Source organism: Podarcis bocagei (assembly GCF_964188305.1).
Source record: "Podarcis bocagei genome assembly, chromosome: Z".
Taxonomy (NCBI): Eukaryota; Metazoa; Chordata; class Lepidosauria; order Squamata; family Lacertidae; genus Podarcis; species Podarcis bocagei.
The window spans coordinates 21,477,104-21,498,640 of NC_138140.1; the positions used below are offsets into that span (position 1 = coordinate 21,477,104).

At 46.1% G+C, this 21,537-nt stretch overlaps 1 protein-coding gene and 1 long non-coding RNA gene across 2 annotated transcripts in view; both read left to right on the forward strand.

Moving 5' to 3' along the window:
* The window catches only part of AR (androgen receptor), a 246,983-nt gene that overhangs the window by 9,614 nt on the left and 215,832 nt on the right, over positions 1-21,537 (forward strand). The gene's annotated exons all lie outside the window — the stretch shown is intronic.
* On the forward strand, positions 637-16,700 carry LOC308578520. Its single transcript, XR_014003980.1, has 3 exons — positions 637-4,107; positions 4,450-4,830; positions 16,646-16,700. It is a non-coding gene; the product is annotated as an uncharacterized lncRNA (long non-coding RNA).

Genomic DNA, 21,537 nt, shown 5'->3' on the forward strand with positions numbered 1-21,537 from the left:
CAAGGCTATTTATAATGCAGAAATAAAAGGAAACGAAAAGATATAGCAGGGTCCTTTCTCTAGATCTTTTGTTATCTCTACTCTTTTTTTTCTTTTTTTTTAAAGCAAAAAGTCCAAGTTGTGTGTTTACAAATTGTGCTTTCAGGTTGTTCTGCTGAGGTTATCTGGTTTAAGTGGCTTTTGGACCAGAGAGTCAGACATTTTCCCACAGCTCCTTAACTGTTTTGTTTCCCCCAGATTGCCTGGTGAACAACGATGGTGTTTTATGGACTTGATTTGCAGACACTTAGACACACTTGGATCCCTTTTGCAGATGAAATATTTGAGACAGTCTGAACTCTAATTTCTCTGCAGCCCGTAGAGCTAAGCATTCAAATCAGGATTGGATCTGTAGAATAATTGTTCAGAACTTCTGCAGCATGGATCCACACTGCGGTACCCATAGCTGTTTGGTCTTCTCTTCTCTTCTCCCCTCCTTGCCTTTGCATCTTATTTATTTTATAACATTTATACACTTCTTTATGGTTTTGAAAAAAGCACACACACACACACACACACACACACACCCTCTCAAAGTAGTTTATAGAGAGAATCTTTAATAGTTTTCATGAGCACCTATTTAGCTGCTATTAGGATGAAAAAGCCTTGCATAATCAGAACTCAATTTGGTTAGATTTGTACTGAGAATTAGGTTTGGGGTTTTTTTTAAAAAAAATACTTCTGGAAATTTGGAACATTTAACTTTGGTTTTAAAATCGCTTAAAAGACTTGCATAAGGACATACAAAAGGATCACTTTCATATTCTTGGTTTTTCCGAAAGAAATAAATTTCATTTGCGTGTTTGGGCACAGTGTGGCTGGGGGAGCAGAACTATTTAAGAAGGAGCACAGGTCAGTTGCCAATCAGAGAATGAGGATTATTTCCCCAACCACCAGGGGGGGGGAGGAGTTCATGTTTGCCTCTGTAAGAACGGGATCGGGCCCCTGTTTTCTCCCGGGTGCCTCTGACCTTTGTTCTTCAATTTAATGGTAATAATATGTAGATATTTCTTTTGAAGACAAATGGTGCGTGGAAGAATGCTATTTCCAAAACCGGCTGGCTTTCGGTTGCTCTCTTAAAAGCCCACAGTCAGAAGAACTGATTTTATGTACTGTGAATTCCAGGTAATTTCTCATGGATGGGATAAATCCTGTCTTTCGATACAGAAAGTAATCATGTCCTTAAAAAAAAATCTCTTCACCTTTTTTTAACCTCTGCCTTTATTAGACTGAGTTAAAAAAAAACAACATAAGACAGTCTGGGGCACATTATCTCTCTACACCAACCCCCACCCTTGGCCCCCTGCATGTCTTGAAGTCATGAACTTTGGAGTTTGATACAGAGAGCTGCTGTATGAATGAGCCAGGAAGCAGATTTATCTGTCTTAATTCGTCCATGCGTACTTCGCCTCGGGCTAGAAAACATCACGTACTGTACATTGTGTAGGGCTCCCCTTGACGGCACTCTGGCTGGTGCAAAATGCCGATCGGTGTGGTGGGTGGATCATCGGAACACATCACAGCAGGGCTCCATTCCTCTTCTGGGCTCAGTTCAAGGGGCTGGTGGCTACAAAGCCTTACAAGGTCCGGATACAGCATACCTAACAAGGCACCTTCTCTTACCCCATTGCACGGCTAACTGGAAACAGTCCCTTAGACCTGCAAGGGTGTGCAGTGCATGGTGGGGGTTTTTCGGTGGCTGCCCCTTCGGTCTAGGATTCTCTTCCTCTGGAGATGTACCAAAGCTTGAGGTTGTGCCACTGTTCCCAGAAATAGTGCAAAACACTTCTGTGCAAGCCACCTTTTGCCAACAATAGGGAGTGAGAGGGTAAGATGACAGGAATGCAGACGTAATATGTATTGTTTTTCATTTCAACACACAAGAAGACCGTGGAGCAGTGGTTCCCAAACTTTTCTAGGCCATCTCTCTCCTCCCCCCCCCCCCCGCGTTCCTCAGTTCCATAAACCCATCACATCGCCCTCTACCCTGCCCTATAAAAAGCGTTAATTCAGAACAGGGGTTTGTACAACCCGCCGAGGAAGACGATGACCAAATAAAATCCAGCCAAGAAATATCTCTCTCCATTCGTAATTAAAAAGTAACAGTGAAGGAAATCCATAGCATAACATGCATATATGTCACTACTTACCAAACATGCACAAACCTTCGCCTACCACGGGTGCATGGTAGCTATAATTCGTAAGAAAATCAATAGCAATTACCAGTACGTAATTGGCAGTCTTGTGCCAACTCAGAGTTGTAAATACAAACAAATGTGATCAAAGCTTTGGAAGTGATAAAAGAACAGTAAATCTTGAAATATGAAGTGCGGAAGTTTTTTCACTTTAGTGTCTTGCCTTGCCAATAGAAAAGAAAATAATCAATATCCTCAGTGGGGCCCCCTGCTGCCACCTTTCCTCTTAGTGCCCCCCTAGGTAATCCCTCCACTCCACCTTGGGAATCACAGTTTCTCTTAGTCTGCTTGTCAGTCATTCTCCCCCAAATTATTGGTTTGCAATCTGAGGCTAAGAGAGGCTGTTTTCAACAGCTAACTCTTCTAAAGACTTTTAAGGCAAGTCACCCTGGGAAATTGGAGTGTTCAAACTCTGGAAATAAATTTTAAAAACTGGATAGAGTTCTCCTCGTACAACTTCATTCACAGTAACATTCTCTCCCTTTTTAGCCGAGGCCCTGAATGCCCTGTACTCCCACCTCTCAGAAGAGGTTATTGGGATTTTAAAGTGGTTTTAAGTATTGGGATGGCAGTGCAGAGAAGCCTCCCCAAACACACAGACAAATATATGGCAAGTATCTCATTTGAAGGCAGCCACTTAAACTCGTCCACAAGCAACAAATCTGCAATTAAAATGTCCCTGGACTGTACCACTTCAGAAAGTGTTTCTTGTTAGAATTCATTTACAGAGAAAACCAGGTATTGAGGAGGATGTATTTTATCCTCCTGGATGTTTTCTATATATGGGGGCAGGGTTAGTTTCTTCCATGAGGGAGCATTCAGTCATTCCATTACTTGCAGGCTGAAGTGCTTTATGAGTCCAAGAAAAACATCATGACTCACTGTGCATTTAGACTGACCACCTTTTTTCAAAGACCACCCTACGTTTTACCCATTCTGTGATATTTAGGAGAGTCTCTTCTGCAAGTTCCAAAGGATCTCAGAAGCCTTCTCTGAAGTAATTTAGAGCAGGGCCTTTGGTGTGGCTGCCCCTTCTGTGGAACATCCTCTCTGTTGAGATGTGGCATGCTCCCCCTATATGCACTTTCTGGAAATGGTTGGAGGTATTTTTTCTCCAGTAAGCCTTCCCAGCTGGATGGATAGTTATCTGCTATAAATTATCTGCTTGGTGTTCCTTCCCTGATGTTTTCTATGTGTTTCTTTTTTGTTCATTGTCATGAGATATGTGTGGAAGATTATTAATAAATACTAATTTAGATCTCCACTGGTGCATTTTTCTTATTGATGAATCAGTTCCCATGGGGCACCCTAAAGCAATTTACCAGCCAACCAACCACCAAACCCACCCATTACATATATAAGAACAGTTTGACTCAACAGCACATGCATGAAAGCAATTTAAGCCCATTACATATGGGGACGTAGGAAGCTGCCTGCCCTATACCGAGTCAGACCTTTGGGTTAATCTAGCTCAGTATTGTCTGTGCTGACTTGGTAGAGGCTTTCCAGGATTTCAGGCAGAGAGTCTCTCCCACTGTACCAGGAGATGATGGGGACTAAACCTGGGGCAATTTGCATGCAAGGCAAGATTCTCTACCACTGAGCTGTGGTCCTTCCACATAGATGCCAGCTGGGATGAAGATCTCCATGTACAGTGGTACCTCGGGTTACATACACTTCAGGTTACATACGCTTCAGGTTACAGACTCCACTAACCCAGAAATAGTACCTCAGGTTAAGAACTTTGCTTCAGGGTGAGAACAGAAATCGTGCGGCGGCAGCAGGAGGCCCCATAGCTAAAGTGGTACCTCAGGTTAAGAACAGTTTCAGGTTAAGAACGGACCTCCAGAACAAATTAAGTTCTTAACCAGAAGTACCACTGTACAGTGGTGCCCCGCAAGACGAATGCCTCGCAAGACGGAAAACCTGCTAGACGAAAGGGTTTTCCGTTTTGGAGGTGCTTCGCAAAACGAATTTCCTATGGGCTTGCTTCGCAAGACGAAAATGTCTTGCGATTCCTGCGGGTTCCCCCCCCTTCCCCCCTTTTCCCCAAGCCGCTAAGCCGCTTATCAGCTGATCCGCTAAGCCGTTAAACCGCTTATCAGCTGATCCGCTAAGCCGCTAATAGCGCTAATCCGCTAATGGGCTTGCTTCGCAAGATGAAAAAACCGCAAGACGAAGAGACTCGCGGAACGGATTCTTTTTGTCTTGTGAGGCACCACTGTAGAAGGTTTGTTGAAAGAGGTATCTCATTGGTTCCCAGAAGGCAACAGGGAAGGCCCCTGTCTTGGTAGGCAATGAGAGGTAGTTCCGAACTGTAGGAACTGCTGCCACACTAAAGGCCCAAGTCTGGCAGCAGCTGCACAGGCCTCCTGATTGGATTATATCTTTAGGGTGCCCCCACCTGCAGTACGCTGTGATCTTTTGGGTATGTATGGGTGGGGGCAAGATAATATTTTAGAGGCATCCGAGGTCAAACCGTGCCATTGCCTGGCCTACTATCAACAAAACATCAAAGCAACCCACTAGAAATTTATTGGGCCTAAGAGTAATATGTGCAGATCTTGCCTCCAGGCTTGGCAGAAGCAGAGAACAGGTAAAGGAATGAGCCTAAACTGAGTGCACACCCCACTCAAGTGTGCGGGGTAGTGTTTAGAATGTTAGACTAGGAGCTGAGAGAGACCAAGGTACAAATGCCCCACTTGGCCATGAAGCTCCCTGGGTATGGCCATAGGCCAGTTCACTGCCTCTCAACCTAACCCAACTGTCACAGGGTTGTAGGCATTAAATGGAGGGGGGGGGGAGGGCCATGCATTACACCTTGAGCTCTGTGTAGGAAAAAAGTGGGATATAAATACAATCTATTAACTTAAAGCCTGCATCTGGATTCAGGCAAGCATCAGCCCCTGAGAGCTACTAGGCACAATGCCTGTGCTCTGCCTTCCACAGTTTGAGGCAGAATACCAGTTACTGGAAACCACAGGAGGGCAGAGGGCTCTGGTGCATGAATCCTGCTTGAGGGAGGCCCTTTGAAGCATCTTGTCAGCCACTGTGAGAACAGGATGCTGGACTGACCTGACCCAACGGAGGTCGTCTTACGTCTTTTATATTCAGTAGAATTCTTGTTGTGCCAGGGATTGAGATGAAGTCAGTCTTTGGGGCAAATGATTGCCTGAGCCCCAGCTTCCATCAGCGCAACTTGGTTTTGAAGGATACACATCTCCCGACTCATTGAAAGAGGTTTTGTAAGGGCCCTGAGACTTTTTCTCTGAGCCAACTGCCCAGCTTCTGTGGCAGAGGCCAGCCTTAGATTCCAAGAAGCGCAGGCCTGGTGCTGCTGAGCTTGCCTGGATTGTACAGCCAGGTTTTCTAAATGGCATAGCAGGTGTGTCGGGGGGGGGGTTTGAGTGATTTTCAGCAGGAGAATGACTGAAAGAGAAGAATATAACAAGGCCTGCTCCCCCTCATTCTTGTCTACTCCCATCAAACTCAGCCTCAGTGGTATAAAAAGAAGGATGGCTTCCATTAATAATTTTTATAACCAAGAATGATTTTATTATGAAAACATCCAAGGACTCACACACCACTTGCCTCCCCCCAAATAATTTTCTTTTTTTCCAGACTGCCCCCTCCCCAACTTGTTGGTGTTTTTCTGTTTTGATGACTTTTGGTCAGAAGACCATAAGAGCCTTCTGGATCAGGTCAGTGGCCCTTCTTGTCCAGCATCCTGTTCTCATACAGTCTGAACAGTTGCCTGTGGAAAAGCAGCAAGCAGAATCCAACCACAAGAGCCCTCTCACCTCTTGTGGTTTCCAGCAACTAGTGTTCAGAAGAACTTATTGTTTACAACTCTAGAGCCATAGCCATTGTGGCTAGTAGTCATCTCCTCCATGAGTATGTCTAATCCTCTTTTAAAGCGTTATGAGAGAGGGAGAGAAACTTTTTTTCTACCCACTTTCTCCATGGTTTGATTAATTCTATAAACTTCTATCATGTTGCCTCTTGTCCTCTTTTTCTATAAACTAAAAAGTCCCAAGCACTGCAACCTTCCTTCTGATGATTAATCTGATTACAAATACTATTTCATTCAGATGCAAACTCTGATCTGTTGATCCTCATTTTTTTCTGACTATTGATGATGATATAAACAATTTCTGTACTTCACGTAGTCAAGTTTATGGTTATTAGGTTTTTTTAATATCTATTTTCCTTCCTATTGACTGTTTTTCAGTTGTGTATCAAAAAAGCATACATTTAAAAGAAAGGGAACCTGTACCCAGAAGCTAGTTCACAGCTGATGCAAGAGATGGCCCCCACTTCCATATCTGTTTTCAGGGCTGCCAAACAGTCTTCCATCTCCTGCCAGCTGAACACTCTGTTCATCCTTGTAATATTGTGGCCATGAAGCCTTATTCTTGGTGACATGCTGATCCAGCTTGGGGCCCCCATTTAGGTTTCTTTGCTTCCCGCGTCCTTCTGACATGAAACCTGGAATAGCTTGTGTAAACAGGCAAGGAAAAGGAACAATAGTATTGTAGTGCTGGAAGGCACCCCCAAGGGTCATCTAGCTCAACCCCCTGCAATGCAGGAGCCGCAGGTAAAGAATGGCTGTAATTCTGCTTGCGGGTTTCCCACAGGCATCTGGTTGGCAACTTTGTGAGAACAGGCTACTGAAATTGAAGGGCCATTGGCCCAATCCAGCAGGCTCTACTTATGTGAACTTTTTAAAGTCAGATTTGGAGATTCCTGCTTAGGAATGTTGAGGGCAGCTCAGGGATAAATGCAGGGGGTTTCTGCGCTTTGGTGGCTGTTCTAGAACCTGGAAAACCACAATTCTTCCATGCAAGTTGCCTCATGTAGGAGGGAGTTCCATAGTTGTGCTGTGTGGAGACGTCCACCCTTTTATCTACCATTTACCTTCATTGGATGCTCACAAGTTCCTAGGGAAGGAGAAAAACATCTATCCACTTTCTCTACACCATGCACAATTTCATTACCTTCTATCGTGTCTTCTTTTCTATAAGTTTAGAAGTTTCTCTATATAAAGTCCCAAATGCTTTATAGAGGAGTCGCTCCAAACCTTTGACCATTTTGGTTGCCCTTTTCTGAACCTTTTACAACTTTACTATCTCCCTTTTTTTGAGGTGAGGTGACCAGGGCTACCCTATGGAGCGATTTTGTAACTTTCCTGCTCCTTTTTATTCCTGCAAGAGAAAAGGAGAGAGCACCCCCCCCCCCACGGCCTCATCTTTAAATGTAAGCCCTCACCCCAAAAGTTGAGCCTACATTACAACCCCCTTGATTACTCTAGAGTTAACCCAGGCTGTGAGCATCTGCTGAATGGGTGGGCAAACAGGCCCGCCTCCCCTCTGTTTTCATGCAGAGGCCGGAGGAGGGAAGGGGGAGCCCCCGGCTGCCTTCAATGCCCTCTTGCACCCCCTGACAAGGTTATGGGAATCATTAGATGGGTTCTGCTTGGAACTGTTGCAATTAGTGGAGGCGGGGTGGCGGTGGTGGTTAAACCCCAAGCAGGTCGAGATGTTCGCCGGATGGCTGACATTCTCTTCTCCACACACAACAAACAGCCCGAAACAGGCAAACGTTGCTGCTTTTTGACAGACGCGAGGAAGCAAAGACAAAGGCGGAAAGAGAGGGGAAGAGGCACCTCTCAGGGACGCGGGCGGAATGCGCAGAGGGCGAAGGAAAGAAGCCCTTCATCCCCGAGTCCACCGTGGAGGAAACTTCCTTGCTTCGCGTGCCCAACGGCTTTTTATGGCATAGCTTTGGAGTGGGGTCCAGGTGGGGAGGAGATTAGCGTGTGTGGTTGGTTTTTTCTTTTTGCAGTTACCTTCTAAGAAGAGTTTAAAAACCGTTTTAATAAGGGAGAGAGGATTTGGACCTTGAGCGTATTCCACAGAAAGAGTGCCCGCTCTTTCTCAGAGCGTCCACTGCTTGATGGTTATTTCCTCTTTCCTCTTTCCGTCTCGTCCTGCCCGTCCCGCGCCGCTGCTGCCTCAATGCTTGCGCCCTCCTCCTAATTTGGCTGCAGTACAGTGACCTGCGATCGGAAGACAGAGAGCGATAGTTAGGGCTTTGACTTTTAATGGGAGTGGGACTAACCATCAGTAGGGGCAGTTGGGGAGTTTGAACTATATGGGTGGGGATAGCTAGGCAGGGCAACCCAGTTTTGATTCTCTGTGGGGAAGATAAATCCTAGAAGTGGCTTAATGGGGTGATAGTCATTTCAGGTGAGAAAAGTCTACCTGAGCAGTGGCGTAGCGTGGGGGGTGCAGGGGGGGCCGGCCGCAACATCTGGGGGGGCGCACTCGCAGCTCGCACTCGCAGGGGGCACAAATTACTTGCCTTGCTGACAACCCACGCTACGCCACTGTACCTGAGCCTTGGTTGGATAAGGAGTGCAGTTTAGAAGTTTCTCTGCAAAGAGTTTGTGGTTTAAGTTTTGTTCCTTAGTTGTGAAGCCATCAAGTGTTAAGCACTCACAGAAGTTTCATTAAATCTCCAGGTTCTTTTGTTTCTTTCTTGTTACCCCCTGATATTTTGAACCTCTGGGTGGAGAGGAAGTGGGCACTGGACAGCCTTCACAGAAGCTTAATGCATTGTTGCTGCTTAATCATACACATTACCACAAGTAGTTAATTCTAGGCACCTCTGCTGCAGGGGGAAATTCATCTGTTTACAAACACGAAAAAATCAATAACGTTACCCATCTTCTGTGAGAGTGAAGAGTTTGAAAAAGTTCAAAAGAGGGCAAACAAAGTGATTAAGGGGATGGAATGGCATCAGTGAAGTTAGCTCTTTATTTAAAGAAACAAACAGCTGAGGAGGGCAGGTCTAGTGAGCAGAGCAACTCTTCCCAGTAGGTCTTGCCCCAGTGAGGCAGTTGTGAGGACTGAAGGTCTCCACCTCCCCACTGCTCCCTAAGGCTCCTTCCCTGGTCCTTCTCAAGCAACCTGAGACTTCTTCCCCTTGTCTGTCTATGCTGTGTCCTCTTCATACCTCTTCTGGTCCTGGGAGACCAGCGGAGAGGTGAGCTGGTGCTGATGTGGGATGCTGCCTGCATTTAATAAGAAAAGCTATTCAGACAGGACCATTTCCCCACCAGGATGCACTTTTGTAGCCCTAAGTGGCTTTGGCCCTGCATACCAGCTCTGAGGGCCTTCTGGCAGTTCCCTTCATTATGAGAAGTTGCAGGGATCCTGCAGAGAGCCTTCTCGGTAGTGGTGCCCACCCTGTGGAACATTCTCCCATCAGGTGTCAAGGAGATAAACCATTATACAAGTTTCCGTAGACATCTGAAGGCAGTCCCGTTTGAGGAAGCTTTTAATGTGTGATGTTTTGTTGTGTTCTTTTATATATAATATAATAATAATTTATTTATATCCATCTGGCTGGGTTTGAAGCTGCAACCCAGTCTTATGGGTGGGGTACAAAAAATAAATTATTATTAATATTATGTAAATTGGCACATTCTTTTTTTTTTTTACCTGTGTATGTGTAGATATTGTTTGATATAAGTGTAGCAGCTCAGCCTCTTGTTTGGTGCCCAGGTTGAAACACACCAACCTAGTAGATGGTTAACAAGCTTTCTGGCAGGAAGGGTTTTTTTGTTCCCGCCTTTGACATTGCTGGCTTTGTTTAGTGATGGATGGTGTTTAGCGATCTTTTATTTCCTTTTCCACCTGCTCAAGTAGCTGATTGGCATTAGTCATGTTTTCTTGGGTAGACATTGCTTTTTTACTTTGTGTTTTAGTGTGTTTTGATTTCATTGACATTTCAGCTGGTGATTTAAATACATATTTTAGTGCCTTAATCATTGTTAAGAGCTGCCTTAGGCGGGAGCTGTAAAGCAAAGGCAAGCTCTTAAAAACTGTGGCTGGGGATTGCTTTCTAAGCTTGCAGTTCCAAAGCCTTGGCTGATTCAGGCAAAGATTCTTCCACCCCCGTGACTTGCTCACAGACGAAAAGCAAGAGGCAATTTGACAATTTGGCCGAGTTCGCTGATTGTAACTAAATTGTTTGGAGTTGTTAAAAAGAGATTGCAAAGAGCTCCAAAAGGACCTCTCCAAACGGAGAGATTGTGCAGTAAAATGGCACATGCAATTCAACATAAACAAGCGTAAAGTTGCGCACTTTGTGGCAAAAATATAAATAAATCTTTTATTTCACCTATGCGCTGATGTGGTCTGAACTGGAGGTGATGGACCAGGAACAAGACCTTGGGGTTAAGCTATGGAACTCATTCCCACAAGAGGCAGATGGCCACCAACCTGGGTGGCTTTGAAAATGGTTTAGATAAATTCATGGAAGAGAGGGCTATCGATGGCCATTAGCCATGATGGCTACGTTCTGCCTCCACTGTCAGAGGCAATAATGCTTCTGGAGGTCACAGAGTGCAGGTATTGTTCAGGGGTTTCCCACAGCAGTTGGTTGGCAGCTTGTGAGAAGAGGATGCTGGACTAGATAGGCCTCTGACCTGATCCAGCAAGCTCCTCTTACGTTCTTATGTTCTTTATTCTGGCAAACAAAAGCTGCAATCTTTTCTCAGAAAGGAAAGAGAAATTATGTATCTACTTAATGGCTGATTTTTATTTTTTTTTAACGGAACCAAACAAAACAAAAAGCCTCCCTTGTATCTCCATGCAAGACTAGCTATTTAGAGCATCCTTTCAGTTTTTGCACCTGTTCATCATAAGCTCAAAGAGTTGTACTAGTCTGTAATTAAGCCTAGATCTCCAGGCGAGTCTCATATTTGCACTTCGGGGAGATCGTCGTTGGAGGTGGCTGTGCTGTGTGTTTGCCTTATGGATGTGTGCTTGGGGTGGTTGCGTTTCTTGGTGCGTGAAGCTTTGCAGTGATGTCTCCATGGGATAGAAAACAGTGGTTGACACCACATCCCGAGGACTAAGTATGCTTGGCAGTGGTGGATAGCTGTGAGAGGTGTGTGTGTATGTGTGAGAGAGACTAGCAGCTAATACAGAATATTGGGAGGTATCATGATATTTGCAGGCATCTCCCATTTTAGGTAACCGATTTAGGTAACCGAGAGCCAGTGTGGTGTAGTGGTTAAGAGCGGTAGACTCATAATCTGGTGAACCGGGTTTGATTCCCCGCTCCTCCACATGCAGCTGCTGGGTGATCTTGGGCCAGTCACACTTCTTTGAAGTCTCTCAGCCCCACTCACCTCACAGAGTGTTTGTTGTGGGGGAGGAAGGGAAAGGAGAATGTTAGCCGCTTTGAGACTCCTTCGGGTAGTGATAAAGCGGGATATCAAATCCAAACTCTTCTTCTTGTGTGTGAACGTGCAGACGCACACAGTGCCAAAGCCGGAAAAGTCATAAGGATGTCACTAAAAGGGTGGGATGGGGCGGGACAGTGTGTCTGTAGGCTTTTAAAGTGAGTTTCTGATTTCACACAAGCACACGGTGACTCAGAACGCCGCCGCCACCACCACCCTGTGCAAACGGGGAGTTGCCTGTATAGGCTTTGAGTTCACCTATGGAGATCCAACGAAGCTGAATTATGAAAGTTTCAGATGAGATAAAAGAAAGCCCTTCACACAGTGCAGAGTTAAACTATGGAACTCACACCCACATGAGGCAGTGATGGTCTCCCACTTAGATGGTTTTAAAACAGGATTGGGCATGTCCATGAAGGAGAAACCTATTGATAACCACTAGCTACTATAGCAAACTAACTGGGATAGCTCAGTAAGTAGAGCAGGAGATTCTTAATATTGGGGTCGTGGGTTCAAGCCCCACATTGGGCAAAATATTCCTGCATTGCATGGGGTTGGACTAGATGTCCCTTATAGTCCCTTTCATCTCTACAATTCTATGATTCTATGACTCAGGCTATGCTGTGCCCTCCACAGTTGGAGGCAGCAATGCTTCTCAATACCAGTTTTCATAAATCACAGAAGAGGAGAGGGCCCTTGTGCTTAGATCCTATTTAATGAGCATCTGGTTGGCCATTGGACTTGCTGGCCTGATCCAGCAAGCTCTTCTTAAGTTCTTAACCCAAATGGCAAAGATGCCAACCTTCAGAGGAGGCCATTTCCTCCTGAAGACTTCTGTCCTTCTTTCAAAACATCCTTGTCCTTCCTCCTTAGAATTTTGAAGAGGGAGTTAGTGTTCCATCTCAGGAATTGTGACAAAGTCCAGCCCAGCCATTTGCCTCCATTGAGAGGACAGCTCTGGCTTCCTGTGACTTCCTGCCTCTCTGGGCTCTTCCACACTTGACTGGGAAGGATGCCCTGTCAGTGTCTTGTCTATTTAAGGCGGACATCTAAATAGCAAATGATGTTCCTTGGCACCTCATTGACATGAGTGGCATCTTGGTGTCGTTTTTCAACGGTATCTTAAGTAGCATATTGCAAGGGGTAGGGAAGCGCCACCTGTGGCAAAGGAGGGGTGCCCAGGAGAGTCTCTCACCCCCTCCCCACATTGCCTAACTGCAACAAAAGAGCCCTGCAGTGTTGCTAGTGGGCATTTCTTCCCACTAGCTGCCATCACCACCCTTCTCCTTCCTCCTGCACCTCCAGATGGGAGGGAACATCTTGCACTCTTGTAAAGAGATAGTAGAAAGTTTATTTGCCCTTTGATATCAATCTTTTGGCAATACAGAGCTGCTCTCCAAGTATCTGAAAACCTTTTAGTCGGAGAGATCAGAAAGACGTTCCTCAAAGCTCTTTTCCAAGACTGGAAGTGCAGCTCCAATCTTAAACCTCCAGTAGCCCGAATGCAAAGTGTCTGGGCACATGGGGATCTTAAAACCCTGAGATTTGCAATCACACACTACCTCCACCCTGGCTGTGGCCTTCTCATGTTGGCCAACCAAATGCTGTGGGAAACCCATGAGCAGCTAGATGGTCCCTTCCTATGATTCTGTAAATGAATTTATTATTATTATTTTTTAAATTTGTATACTGCCCTATACCCGCAGGTCTCAGGGCAGTTACAACATAAAATCATAATAATAATGAAAACAAAAACAACCCAATAACACCCCCGCCTCCACAACACATTTTAAAAGGGCATTGGATGACATTCCAGCCAAAGGCCTGGTTAAAGAAGAATGTTTTGGCCTGGCACCTAGAGGTGTATAACGAAGGCGCCAGTCGAACGTCCCTGGGGAGAGCATTCCACAAATTAGGAATGAAAAGTGGCAGGGAAAGCAGGCAGAAGGCCAAAACTATACAAAATAAACCTGAGCACTGTGGCTCTCGACCTGAACTAAACCAGACATTTCCCCTACACTCATCCTGGTCTACTCACAAGCAGCATGGGTGGTCAGCATCACAGACAGTCTGGTCTGGATCGCTGGTGCTGGAAAGGGAACTGGTGGTTACAGGAAACAAAAGCTGCAAGAAAGAAGCTCAGCTTTTAAAAGTTTTTCTCCTCTCTCATGGGAGGAATGTATCTCATGTCCTTCAGCCCTTTTTGCATAAGAGGAGGATTAGCAGGGAACACAGTAACTGACTGACTGGCTTAATGTAATGGGGCAGATCAGGGCCCTACATAACATTGCCCACCTGAATTGTTACAGATAGGTACCATATTTTTCACTCTATTGGACGCACCGGACCACAGGACGCACCTAGTTTTTAGAGGGGGAAATCAAGGAAAAAAATATTATCCCCCCCCCAGCCCCAAAGAGCAACGGACAGGCTGCATGCAGCCTGTCCACTTCTCCCAGAGCTTCTCGGGGCTGCAGGGTAAGCCCGGGTTCCCCCCCCCAGCCCCAAAGAGCAAAGAAGCCAAGACAGTGCACGGGATCCATAGCCGCGCAACCTCTCCAGCCAGGAGCTAAACCTCTCCAGTGCAGCTAAAGAAGACAAGGCAGCAAGCGCGATCCATCCCGCTCACTGCCTTGGCTTCTTCTTTAGCCTTGCACAGCATCTTTAGTCTTGTGCAACGGGATGGATTGCGCCTGCTGTCCACCGGGGCTGGACTAGATGACTCCTGGGGTTCCCTTCCAACCCTGCAATTCTATGACCTCGGAAGGTGTTTGGGGTCTCCACCACTGGAGGCTTTTAAGCAGCGGTTGGGGGACCATCTGCCTGGCGTTCTTTAGCTGTGATTCCTACATTGTGAGGGGGCTGGGCTAGATGACCCTTGGGTGGCCCTCCCAACTCTATACAGTCCTACAGTTCTGCGGCAGGAGATCCACAGCCACTTCACACAAAGCCCACTCCCAATTTTCATCTGAGAGACATGTGTCTCTCAGTACCCCCCCTACCTGCCACACTTCCCCCACCCAACTTAAGCTGAGGGATTTTCTGCCCAGAGAAACTCCCAGCAATCAAGGAGGAGGAATCCGCTGCAGCCGTGAGCAGCGGAGGATCCATGGTCCCCTTCCTTCTCTCCTCCGTAGTTGCTTTGAAGCAGGAAAGTGGGAGAGGAGCTGCTTACACCAGTGTAAGCTGCTCCCCTCCCACATTGCCGCTTCAAAGCAATCACGGAGGAGGGAATCTGCTGAAGCCTAGAGCAGCGGAGGATCCATGGTCCCCTTCCTTCCCTCCTCCGTGGTTGCTTTGAAGGAGGAAAGTGGGAGAGGAGCTGCTTACACAAGTGTAAGCTGCTCCCCTCCCACTTTGCTGCTTCAAAGGGAGCCCGGGAGGAGGGAATCTGCTGCAGCCTCGAGCAGCGAAGAGGATCCATGGGTCCCCTCTTTCCCTCCTCCGTAGTTGCTTTGAAGGAGGAAAGTGGGAGAGGAGCTGCTTACACGAGTGTAAGCTGCTCCCCTCCCACTTTGCTGCTTCAAAGGGAGCCCGGGAGGAGGGAATCTGCTGCAGCCTCGAGCAGCGAAGAGGATCCATGGGTCCCCTCTTTCCCTCCTCCGTGGTTGCTTTGAAGGAGGAAAGTGGGAGAGGAGCTGCTTACACGAGTGTAAACTGCCCCCCTCCCACATTGCTGCTTCAAAGCAATCACGGAGGAGGGAATCCGCTGAAGCCTCCAGCAGCGGAGGATCCATGGTCCCCTTCCTTCCCTCCTCCGTGGTTGCTTTGAAGCAGGAAAGTGGGAGAGGAGCTGCTTACACGAGTGTAAGCTGCTCCCCTCCCACATTGCCGCTTCAAAGGGAGCCCGGGAGGAGGGAATCTGCTGCAGCTTCCCCCAACTCCCGCAGAAGCCGCCCGCTCTTTAAAGGGGCTGCGCGGCTTCTCCTGGCTTTTCTGGGAGGTGGGGGGATTCCCCCACCTCGTAGAAAAGCCTGCAGGAGCCGCGCAGCCTTTAAAGAGGGTGCCGCTCTTGGGGGCTTTTCCCCCAGGAGGGAGAAGGGACTGCTGCAGCCAGTCAGTCCCTTCTCCCTCCTAGAGAAAAGCCCGCAAGAGCGCACGAAGCTTGCGTGCGGCTCTTGAGGGCTTTTCCCGCCTGCCTCCCCCCTGCATTCGCTCCATAGGACGCACACACATTTTCCCTTGCTTTTTAGGAGGGAAAAAGTGCGTCCTATGGTGCGAAAAATACGGTAGCCGTGTTGGTCTGCCATAGTCAAAATAAAAAAATTCCTTCCTATAGCACCTTAAGTGTGCATGCACACGAAAGCTTATACCAAGAACTAACTTAGTTGGTCTTTAAGGTGCTACAGGAAGGAATTTTTTTATTTTATTTCCACCTGAATTGGTTAGACCAGGCATAGGTAAACTCAGCCCTCCAGATATTTGGGGACTACAACTCCCATCATCCCTGACTACTGGTCCTGTTAGCTAGGGATGATGGGAGTTGTAGTCCCAAAACATCTGGAGGGCCGAGTTTGCCTATGCCCTGGGTTAGACTTTGGTTTGGGTTGGCTGAACCCTGGAATATCTTTGGTCACTGATGCAGTTGTGTAAGGAAGGTGGCATTGCCCCCCTTTTTCCCAAAACAGGAATGGAAAAAAAGCCTTCTTTTTCTGAAGGCTGTGTTTTCAGAAGCACAAAATTGGAATGGCCAGTTTTGGGGAGAAATGTTTTTAATTTCAGAACACACAAAGCTGCTTTTTACTGAATTAGGCCATTGGTTCCATCTAACTCAGTGTTGTCTACACTGACTAGCAGAGGCTCTCTAGGGCGTCAGGCAGAAAATCCTTCCCAGTGTTATCTGGAGGTGTTGGGTATTAGGGTCCAAGTCCTTGCGCATGCAGAACTGGTGCTCTACCACTGGGCTACAGCCTTAATTTTGTAAAATATTTAGCTATTCCACTCCTTACTTTCTGCCCCATTTTTATATCCTCCAGTAGCCGTAGATAAACTCTCAGCAAGGAGGAGGAGGAAGGCACCAGTTTTGGGAAAGATGAGTCAATGAATTGTTGTGTGTTTCAGATTTCAAAATACAAGACGTGTCATTCCTGATTGCTGAGTGTACACTTTTGCAATATAGACATCAGTTGTGAATATGTATCTTTTTTCTACGCAGGATGCCAACGCTGATTCAGCTTTGGCCCATGCCACTCAGCACAGAAAGAAGAAGGGCTTGGATTCAAATGCTGCTGCTTCTGTGGGCTCCTAGTGATCCCGTGGACTCCACACTTTCAGCCTTCGCTTCCTTCCTGTATAATGAAAGCATTGTAGGGGGCTGGACTAGATGACCCATCAAGTCCACTCCTGCTCTAAAATTCTGTGACATAAAAGTGACCTTTGCCCACAGGATAGAGGGTTTCTTTTAGGTTAGTTCTGGCTAACTAGGAAAATTGCCTGATTGCCCATGTGCCTGGGCATTTGAAATATTTCTTCAGATTTATGGATAGCCAGTGTCTGCTCTGCTAATATACAAATTTGTTTTCAGTCCCAGTGAACTCAGACAAAGACAGCAAAATACTTCGTAACCTGGATATGCCATATAAATGAGTAAGTGGGAAGTAAATTCAACTATTGACCTGCATGATATTTGAACGGTTGGCTGGCTCCCGGGAGATTCAGAGCTATCATCTCTTCCCAATAATCTCTTATTCCCAATTTTGATGGGCTTGCAACAGGTGATACAGCTGTGAGTGAGGGCAGCCGTGGCGGGTTTATTGTACCCCTTCCTTTTGCTCTGGGTTTTTCCAAATGGAACAGGAAAGGTAACAGACAGTTCGTCTGGCTCCCATTTCATGGAGATGTCTATGTTCAAGTAAACATTTAAGAAACAAGATTTCGGGCATGCTGTCTCTATGCACTTCCCTGGCTAGGAAATGATTCCTGCTTAAACATTAGGAAGAACTTTCTGAGGGCAAGAGCTGTTCGACTGTGGAGCGGACTACCTCAGAAAGTGGTAGACTCTCCTTTGCTGGAGGTTTTTAAAACAGGTCCGATGGTCATCTGTCTGGGATGCTATAGCTATGATTACTGCATTGCAGGGAGCTGGACCAGATGAACCTTGGGGGTCCCTGCCAACTCTACAGTTCTGCCATTTTTCTCCTGAACGCAACTCCAAGGTGACCAATTATATTGCAATATTCTGCTCACCATTTCCATGCAGGGAAAGGGAAGAGGCTTGGAGCACCCCTGCTCCCCTGCTGCAGACCAGTCAGCTTTATAAGCAGTTGATGGAATTTTTACAATGGTTTTTAAAAAGGGGATAAAAGAGAGGAGGACCTGCTCCAAGAACCTCTCCAGGGGCTGTCATGCTGCTCTAATTTCCTGTCCAAGACTGCTGTTATAGCATTAACTAACATCTGGGGAAATGTGTCTGAAAGACCTTGCAGACAACAAAAAATATTTGCATTCTGAGTTCACTTCTGTTGAGCTCCCCCCCCCCCTCCTCATTTTGGGATTCATCTTTGTTTGGGAGGTGGAGTGGAGCTCAGGTGTGTGTGTGTCTTATGTGCAACTCACTTTGCACTCTTGACTTTGCCACCCTGGGTTTCTTTGGGAGGAGGGGTGCACATAAATTATAGTTAATGTTACACGCCACCAAGCTGTGACAGACTATAGGGGTTTCAAGTGCCTGCCCAGGTTTAGTTTCCTTGGAATAAAACAGTGGTGGCTTTAAGATATGTGGTTTTATTTCCACGTACAGGCAACCCCTCATTTACATGAGGGTTACATTCTGAGGCACCATACACCTATGTGAAATTGCTTATAATTGAAACACCCATTGGAAAAGCCTGCAAACACCCTCTAAACCTTTGGAAACCCTTGAAAAACCTCTTTAAAAACCATCAGCACTTAACCAGTTGCCAAATTCCACCACAATCGCTCCCTCCCAACCCCCTTCCTCAAACTACGACTCTCCATGGGCATCAATAGTCTGTGTGAGGGCTCTAGGGACTGCAATTGCAAAGGCCCATGGGATTGCTCGGCATGGTTTCTGCGCCTTTACTGACTGCTTTGTGCCTCTTCTCTGGCCATTTTAAAATTTGCTTCTGAGTAGGTTTGATGTGCGTATACACGATTGCACACATATTGAATGTATGTAAATGGGGAGTTGTGTGTATATGCAACAGAGCATAAGATCTTACGGCATTAACACCCCAAATAGATTTTGCTTCTCCATTAGTTACAGCTTTGGATCTGACACAGGTTAGGCCAGGCATACACAAACTTGGCCCTCCAGATGTTTTGGGACTACAACTCCCATCATCCCTAGCTAACAGGACCGGTAGTCAGGGATGATGGGAGTTGTAGTCCCAAAACATCTGGAGGGCCGAGTTTGCCTCTGCCTGGGTTAGGCAATGATTTCCCCCCCACCCCACCCCACCCCAAGGTCCCTTAGTGAGCTGCATGAACAAGTGGGGATTTGAACCCAAGTCTTTGCCCAACACTCCAAATGCTGCAGAACACTGGCTAACTTCTGTCTGAAAGATGAATATTCAGTGCAGCTTTGCTTGGTTTAAATGCTTTACGAGGGCTTGCTAGAGCAAGCCTTGAAGAGCAGCAATAAACTGAGCTTTTATAATTGACTGGCTTTTGTTCTAATGGAGTAACTGCTGGCTGTAGCTGGTCCAATGTGAAGCCTGCAGCAGCTGGAGAATGTCTAACCATAAATCTTCCTGCACAAGTAGAGCCTCTCCCTTGGAAGCCACTGACGAGTTCACGAAGTAACAACAACAATAAAAATACTTTCCTGTCTATAAAATGGGAGTAGTAAATGGTTTTTCCCCCTTCCTGGATTTCATGTGGGCACACAATTAGCTGTGATTCCTGCATTGTAAGGGGTTGGACTAGATGACCCTTGGGATCCCTTCCAACCCTATAATTCTATGAAATACTCACCTGCAGTAGCTCCAATGAAATGAGCAAGAGATGAGCAAGACCTCCAGTTTAGCCAGGCACATCCCTTGCTGGCAGACGTTCTGAGGGTGTGGTATGGCGAGACATTGGTGGGAAAGCTACTAGTTCTATAATAATTATTATCATTAATGATAATGATAATTTATTGCTTGCCCTTATTACTTATTAAGATCCCTGGGTGACTCACAGTAATTAAAACATTTTAAAACAACTTGCAATCATAAAAATAAGGTGGGCTTTAAAAACATACACCTCAAAATTTATTGTTCAGCCTGGACACTGAGGGCCTTTTGGTGGAAATGAAGTTACAGGGAACCAGGCAGAGGGACATATCGGTAGTGGCACCCTCCCATCAGATGTCAAGGAGATAAAGAACTGCACAACTTGTAGAAGACGTCTGAAAGCAGCCCTGGATAGGGAAGTTTTTAAATGTTTGACATTTTATTGTGTTTTTATATGTGCTGGAAGCTGTCCAGAGTAACTGGGGAAACCCAGCCACGTGGGCAGGGTATAAATAATAAAATTGTTGTTATTATTAAAAGAGGTGCATCTTCAGCACTCTCCCAAAGCTGTACTGTATGGTAAAAGTGCCAAGCATCCCTCCACTGAGAAGGGAGCCCCACAGTTCAGGGGCTGCCACAGAGAAGGCCTTCTCCCAGGTCTCTCTCTCTCTCTCTCTCTCTCTCTCACACACACACACACACACACACACACACCAAGCATCCAAGGACAGAGGGACTCAGCACCTGAGAGCGCCTGTGGGGAAGGAGGTGGCCTTCAGGCATTTAGGTACTGAATCATTTAGGACTTGAAGCACCAACATCAGCACCTTGAATTGGACCCGGAAACAAACCGGCAATAAGCATGGCTGTTTCGAAACAGGCCATGCAAGATCTTGACTGAATCTCAGCCAGCAATCTGGCCAATGCATTTTAGACCAGTTTAAGTTTCCGAGCCATCTCCAAGGCAAGCCCCGCATTGAGCACATTGCAGCAATCCTCCTGTGGTTTCCAGCAATTGGTATTCATAAATCTCCAACTTTGTACAAAGTGTGACTTGGGTAATAATTGTTGTGTGTTCATAATGGGATACAAAGTTGTCTTATCTATCATGCGGCACTGAAGCAGAGAGAAGCATTTGTTTTTCTGTAGGGATCTTGTAATTTGGGATATAACAAAGAGCAATATTTCAATTCCCAATAATTGAATGAATGAAAGCAGCCTTTGTGTCTAGAGGAAAATCCTCTCGTATTTCCTCGTAAAAGGCAGAACTGACACATTATTATTTTTTTCAACAGCACCCGTGGCCTTTTAAACCATTGCTTTTAAAATGGTTTCAAAAAGCAAAGGGAGTTGTGCCCTCCATTTGCATTTGAAATTAAAAGCAAAAGTTTCAATTTAGATGGGCAAATGATGCTAGTGCCCTGTTTCTGCTTTATGAAATAAGGTGTTCCTTTTGCAAGTCAGCAGAAAAGAGAATTCTTTGCAAGCACTGATCCTTAAGTTTCGGCTTGCTAGTTTTGAATAATCCTGGCAGTAAATTCCCATGCTTCCCATGCTTGTCATGTTGCAATCCATACCACAAGTCTGCAAAGTAAGTCAGTATTGATTTCTACCCTACATAGTGTGAGTAGCCAGTGCTAGGCTAATGGGCCCAGGAGAGGCCAGGGTTCAAATCCCTACTCTGTCATGAACCCCACTGGGTGATTTTGGGGTGGTCACTGTCCCTCAGCCTAACCTTGTTGTGAGGATAAAATGGAGAGAGCTCTTTTGGGGGGCATGTAGTAATAAATGAATAAATTATATTGCAGATTGGCTGGGGTTATAAAATTATACATAGCATGGAGAAAGATTCAGAAAAGGGCAAGCAAATTTATAAAGGGAGTGTAGTGGCTGCCTTGTGAAGAAAGGTTGCAGCATTTTGGTCTTTTTAGTTTACAGAAGAGGCAAGCAAGCGGTGGCAGAATATACCGGTAAGTGTATAATTTCATGGGATGGAGAAAGCTGACAGAGAAAAGTCTTCCTTTCTCACAATACTGAAATTGGTGGACATCCAGTGAAGCTGATTTTGGGGAGCTAAGGCAGAGAAAAGAAA